Source organism: Spinacia oleracea, chromosome 6, assembly GCF_020520425.1.
Source record: "Spinacia oleracea cultivar Varoflay chromosome 6, BTI_SOV_V1, whole genome shotgun sequence".
NCBI classification, from domain to species: Eukaryota; Viridiplantae; Streptophyta; class Magnoliopsida; order Caryophyllales; family Amaranthaceae; genus Spinacia; species Spinacia oleracea.
Genome location: NC_079492.1, coordinates 104,974,994 through 104,982,022, shown reverse-complemented (window position 1 = coordinate 104,982,022; position 7,029 = coordinate 104,974,994). Strand labels below are relative to the sequence as shown.

The 7,029-nt window shown below is 38.0% G+C and overlaps 1 long non-coding RNA gene across 1 annotated transcript; it reads left to right on the top strand.

The window, feature by feature from the left end:
• The first annotated feature begins 523 nt into the window (after positions 1-523).
• LOC130463765 (uncharacterized) lies at positions 524-2,264 on the top strand. The gene is made up of 3 exons (XR_008923905.1): positions 524-808; positions 1,680-1,801; positions 1,939-2,264. It is a non-coding gene; the product is annotated as an uncharacterized lncRNA (long non-coding RNA).
• The last annotated feature ends 4,765 nt before the right edge of the window (positions 2,265-7,029 follow it).

Below are 7,029 nucleotides of genomic sequence, written 5' to 3'. Positions count from 1 at the left end.
AGTTCTCAGATAAAGGAGAAGTAAATTTAGGGGCTAAATAAGTTGGAAATGATTTGTTTTAATCAAGGTAAGATCATTTCTCAGTTTTGAGCGACCTGTGTATGGTATGGGTGAATGAATTAAACAATAATAAGGCTAGCAATGTAGTTGTTCTCGTCTCGAGTATTTAACTAAGATCAATCTACATAATATGGTACTGCCATACTGGTAATTTTTTTATGCATGGTTTGTTGTGTGATTTATACTTCCTAATTAATACATTGTGCCAAGGAATCAGGCATGGTATTAACAAATGCGGGTGATTATGAATCTGAGGGTTATTTTGTAAATGCAAACCTTGTGCAGGTTAAGGGACATGTTTGCTTACTGCTAGGTGAAACATCCAACAATTAAGGTAGAACATATTCAAGTGTTATCAAGCACAAGTATGTATGGAGGAGGTAAACTCGGAGAGTTTGATAGGATTTTACTGTTTATTGCGTCGTGTGGCTATTTTCTTGCTTTCGCTTTCTCAGAAAAGCCTTTGCATATTTAAGCAATCGATAGAGTGTGAAATGGATGATTCAGTTCCAGTTTTGGTCGCGTTATTTGGTTGTATGGCTGGTTATTTCTGAGAGTTTTTTGTATTTCCTTGAGCCTTATGTCTTTTCTTGTTGATGATCTGGTTAACCTTTCTATTGCCCATCTACTCTTATGTATTTTCATGATCTTGGGATTGTTTCTGAATCTAGTTTGACGCAGTTTGGAGATAGAGTGTTTGATTGCTCTTGGGATTATTAAATTTCTGGACCTGATTTGATGAAGTTAAGTAAGTTGAGCTCTATTTATTTTCTTTTTTACGCCTTGTGATTTTTTCTTCTATTTTCGTTTGACTTGTTTTGATTTGACTAAGCTCAATTATGATGTAGATGACACCATTTTGCTCATGTGAGCTTTAATCTTATGTCTTTTTTTTCTTAACCCTAGTAAACCCCCCATTGTTGTACTTTTTGGTTTGAGTTCAGGTCTTCTACAGGGTATAGAAAGTTCTGTTTGTTTTGAATTTTTTCCTAGATTGATTTTCAAGGTCATGAAAGATTTTTTTATTTGGTCAATTCACTTGGTTTTTCCGATATAGATGCACTCCCAAACGGTTATGTCTATCACCTTGGTGATCAGGTCTGGCTAAAACTGGTTGTTATACATATTCAATCTTTGCACTTGTGTTTATGTTGAAATAATACATGATGCTATTTGTGTCTGTCCATTTTGGGAACTGTTGGCCGAAACCTATCCGAACTTCCTAGGTTACAATAAAAAGCATCATACAAAGCCAATTTACAATAAAATTCCATGACAAGTTATATAGCAAAGTAACGTGGCAAGGCATGCTGTAAATGATACTTCTCTTCAATGTCTTCAAACCATCAGAATATCAGATACCACATTCTACTCCCAGAAACTCGTCCCTGAACCCTCTTCCATCATCAAATTTTCTTCTTCCTCATCATACCCAAGTCCCCAACTAAGAAGATTCGCAGCATAAGGCGAGCTCGACAATACCTCAAAGGCCCTTGTCGCTGGATTTATTAGTAGTAACTCTTCTTCTTCATTCCTGACTAATTAACATTTTTATTTGGTGTATATTCCCATTATTTACTGTTACATTTATGACTCCTACATTTTAACTTGTCTTGTAGTTTTTTAACAAAGCACCCACGTACTCTAAAAATACGATTGACGAGCTAAGGGAGAGATGGATCTAATACGTTACCGAATATCACCAACCAAATTACGAAGATGATGATAATGATGATCTAGTGTGAGTTGGGCTAGCTCAAGGAGATGGTTACCTATCTATTTTTTTTATTGACATTGGAAAGAATTTTGATTTTTGTTGTCGTACCTTGTATACTCATGATCTAGTGTGACTTAAGCTAGCTGAGATGGTTGTTGCAGAGTCTGTTCCTGCTGCAGACGATGTTGCTGCAGACGATGTTGTTGCTGCTGTTACGGTCCTGTTACGCTGCTGTGACGCTGCTGATACTCGGTTGTACCTGCTGCAGACTCTGTTGTACCTGCTGCAGGGGCTGCTGTTGCTGGAGAATTTGATCGCTGTTGCTGTTGAGTTTTTTATTTTTTTTATTTTTACAGTGATATTGGATTTCTATTTTTGCCGTACCTTGGGTAGATTTTTTTTTTCCGTACCTTGTGTAGATCATTTATTTTGTTATTGAATGAATGAATAATATTATTTTGTTATTGAATGAAAGGATTTTTGGAAAGATCGCGTCGATATCATTTATATTTTATCGTTTTAGATTTGGTTTACAAAATCGTAATATCCTATTTAAAAAAAATATTAAAAAAAAAATTGCACGTGCTGTTTTTAAATAATATTAAAAAAAAGGGGTAAAATATAGTACGCCTATGTACGGAAGATGTTCTGTATCTCAATATTTAATAGGAAGAATAGAGGACGGTTATGTACGGAAGGCGCGCTTTATTATAGAGTATAGGAGACGGTTATGTACGTTAACCGTTCTATATTCCTTCTTCATTTTCTGATTTTAGGAAGGAAATAGAGTACGCTTATCTCTTATCACTGTACTTTATAACTAGGTATATAAAACGTTTATTTTACCCGTTTTATAAACTTTATAGTGCGCTGAGTTGGAGAACGCCTCTAAGGCGTCCTATAAACTATATTTCAACAGTACTCTATACCCTTTTTTGTAGTAGTGTAACCTGCAAAACAGTACATATACAATATATACCATTCACCCATTCATTATCATGAATGGCCCACATAGCTGGTTAGTAAAACACATTATGCATCACGTAAACATTTGCAGCAATTAATCAAGGGCACCAATAATCTACCAATTATTCAGTCCTTATTAATTCTAATCAAGTTGTTTTAACCTTAAGGATTTGTAGACCTAATCAAGAGTTTTATGACTAAAAAGGGCTCCCACTCAAACCAATAAATTCATATGCTTTACTAATTTTAAACATAAAAATGTATTTCTAGTTTAACCGGAAACATACAAATTTAATTAAAATTTAAAGCTCATATAAATTTATAATTGAATCCAAAAAGTTTAATTTAATTTCAGTCGTATTTAAATTAATTCATGATTTTAATTTTAGTAAAATAATTAGAATAAATAAAAATTTATTATAATTACAATATTCAAAATTAAAATCCAAGAAAATAATTTAAATTATTAATTTTAAAATTAATTAAAATTACGTAAACTGAAAATTTCAAATTAAACATTCAAAACGATCTAATCGCAACGCAAACACCCTACGCATCTCACGCCCATGGGCCACACGCACACATCCATCGCTGGCCATGTGCGCGCAGCCCATGCGCTCGTCGCATAGCTGCTGCTTCTACCCTTCGCAAGCCATCGCACGAGTTGGTGCTCGCTGCGCGCGCGCCAGCGCTCGATGCACGCGAGCCATCGCTCGCTGTGCGCGCTCGCCAGCGCTCGCTGCGCGCGCTCCAGCGCTCGATGCACGCGAGCCATCGCTCGCTGTGCGCGCTTGCCAGCGCTCGCTGCGCGCGCTCGCCAGCGCTCGCTGTGCGCGAGCCATCGCTCGCTGTGCGCGAGCCATCGCTCGCTGGGCGCAGCACTCGTGGCACGCGAGCTTGCGCGAGGCAGTGCGCGTTGTGGCGCAGCTCGCTTGCTGCCCACACGCGACTGCCGTGCCTTGCCTTCGCCCATGCCCATTCGTCCAGTGCTCGTAGCCCACGACACAAGGCAGGGCTGCTGCCTTGTGCTCGTGCACGATGCCCTTGCTCATTGCATTCGTGCCGCACGGGCGACGAGCTCCCTTGCTCGTCGTCGCATGCCCGCACTATACAACACCCCTTAAGGGTAACACGTAGCGTCCATTGCTTTGTGCGTGCAAGTTATATGAACGAATCGCATAAAATTTAAAAAATTTATATTTAAAATTAATGACAAATTAATAAATAATATTAATTTCATAATTTTAGGGCGAAAAATCGAAAATTTATTATTCAATTGATTTCCGATTATCATGGATTCAAGCCTAGGTCATAAAAATTTAAAATTTATCATAAATTTACATTTTATGGTGGTTTTTAATCATAGGTATCTAATTAAATTATAATTAATTATGAAAATCAAATTAATTCTAAATTATTCTAATTTTCAACAAATTAATCATAATTACAAATTAGATTGCATAATTAACAAGGCTAGGCATTCAAACTTGTTAAACATATACAGTAGGTCAATCAAAAATTTAAGATTTATCAACAAGAATCGCAAATATTTAATTTAACATCTTAAATTTACGAAATTTTGCATTCGAAAAACTAAAACCTTCGAAAAGTCATAGTTAGGCTTCGAATTTGAGAATTCTGGGTTCGGCAGAAAAATACTGTTTTTGTCAAAATTTTAGAATGCCTTTTACATGCGGAATTGACACAAAAATCACTCGATTTGGATTTGGTCAATCCAATGGACCTCTAATCTATCAGTTGAAAAAGGAAATTGAGAACCTAAATCAGCAGAACATGACCATTGTAACTTACTATGGAAAGCTGAAGAAACTTTGGGATGAAATGCAGAATTTGAGAGCATTTCCTACCTGCTCTTGTGGTGCTATATTGCAATGCAGCTGTAACTTCATGAAGAAGGTTGCAGAATTTGAAGAAGAAGACAAGATGATGAAATTTTTGCTTGGTTTGAATGGTGGCTTTGAAAACACTGTGACCAATGTTTTTGTTAGGTTATGATACATATGACAATTCATAAATCATGCGGAAAAACCATTTAGCCAGGAAAACATATTATTTACACATAATCATTTAGCATAGTTTAGATGCATACTCTTTGTTGCGTGCCTTCCCTAGCTGCGCCCGAACCGAACAAGAACAAGTCTTTAGGACTCCAAGTATCGTCCCTCCGTAGATAGTCCACAGCACGTCCGGATCCGCCTTAAGATTGACCAACTAGAATCTCCCTTAAGGTACTAAAAAATTTCGGCACTTTTGAGCAAGGAATGTGACTGAATTTTTCTCTCAAAAAACTCACTTTTGAATACTTGAAAACTTGTTATAAATTGTGAACCCAGGCCACATATTTATAGGGGTATGGAAAGAGAATTGGAATCGAATTAGGATACGAATTAATTAAATTAGAATCACAATAAAACTCTTATTTAATTAATTTATCAAATAGAATTAGGAATTTAATCATTAAACGAATCCTGTACGTTTTAGGTTTCGTATGTGAACACAAACACCCACGCACGCACAGCAGCCCACGAGGGGCGCCATGCGCGCGCGCGCACAGCCCGAGCATCGCAGCCCACGACTGCCGCAGCCTTGGGCGCGCGCTGGGCCTGCCTTGCGGTGGGCCTGGCGCAGCCTTGGGCTGGCGTGTTGTGGCGCGCGTTTCCCTTGCTGGACGTGGGCCTGGCTTCGTGCTGGGCCTTCGTCTAGCAAGCTCGTCCGATGCTAATTCGTACGACGCGCTTCCGATTAATTTTCCGATTCCGGAATTTATTTCCGATACGAACAATATTTAACATTTCCGATTCCGGAATTAATCTCCGTTTCGAACAAATATTTAATATTTCCGTTTCCGGAATTATTTTCCGATTCCGATAATATTTCCGATTCAGACAATATTTCCGTTTCCGGCAATATTTCCGATTCCGGCAATATTTCCATTTCCGATAATATTTTCCGATACGTACCATATTTCCGTTTCCGGCAACATCTACGACTTGGATAATATTAATATTTCCGATACGATCCATATTTCCGTTTCCGGCAATATCATCGTTTCCGGAGTATTCATTTCTTGCCTGTGACGATCTCAGCTCCCACTGAAACCAAGATCCGTCGATTCCGAATATCCATAGATGGAGTATTTAATGCCATTAAATACTTGATCCGTTTACGTACTATTTGTGTGACCCTACGGGTTCAGTCAAGAGTAAGCTGTGGATTAATATCATTAATTCCACTTGAACTGAAGCGGCCTCTAGCTAGGCATTCAGTTCACTTGATCTCACTGAATTATTAACTTGTTAATTAATACTGAACCGCATTTATTAGACTTAACATTGAATGCATACTTGGACCAAGGGCATTATTTCCTTCAGTTTTATCAATGGATCCTTTGCCAAATATAAATCGAGTATTCTCTATTACTCAGCAGATTGAGAAACAGAAGGAAGTAAGTAATGCTGCAGTAGAATGCAATGCCATGAGTAGCAGTGCTATGGCTGCACAGGCTTACAGAGGTGCTGGATTTACTCAAGGAAAGAAAGATTGGAGAGATCTCAAAAAGGAAAAGCTCCACAAACAATGCACTCATTGCAAAGGGAAGGGTCATACAGTTGACCAATGTTTCAAGATCATTGGTTATCCTGACTGGTATAACACAATCAAAGCTTCAAAAGGAAGCAATCCACAGGGAAGCAGAATTGCTGCTAATGCTCACACTAATGTTGGCTTTGAAGATAGTCCTCTGGATGATGCTGATACGGACACTGGAACTGTGAGCAATGAGATGCTAAATGCAATCTGTCAAGAAGTGATGAAAGCTATGAAAGGCAAGCACCTACAGAACAATACTGGCAATGGAAACAACTGTTCCTATGCAAATTATGCAGGTACAATTTCCCATTCCCTTAACTGTTCTGTGAGTAAGCTACTTGATGAATGCCTGTGGATTGTGGATTCTGGTGCTTGTGATCATATGACTTACAATGAAAACATGTTGACAAACATAAAAACTCTAAATAATCCTATTAAGGTAGGACTACCAGATGGATCTCAGTTAACTATAGAAATCATGGGTGATGTTATGTTAAGTGATGATCTGATTTTGCATAATGTGTTGCTGGTTAAAGGTTTTAAACACAACTTGTTATCTGTTGGAAGACTGATAGACCATAATGGTTTTCAAGTTGAATTCACCACTGCTGGATACACTTTCCAGGACCCATCTAAGTCTATGTTGATTGGCACTGGGAAAAGAACCAATGGACTCT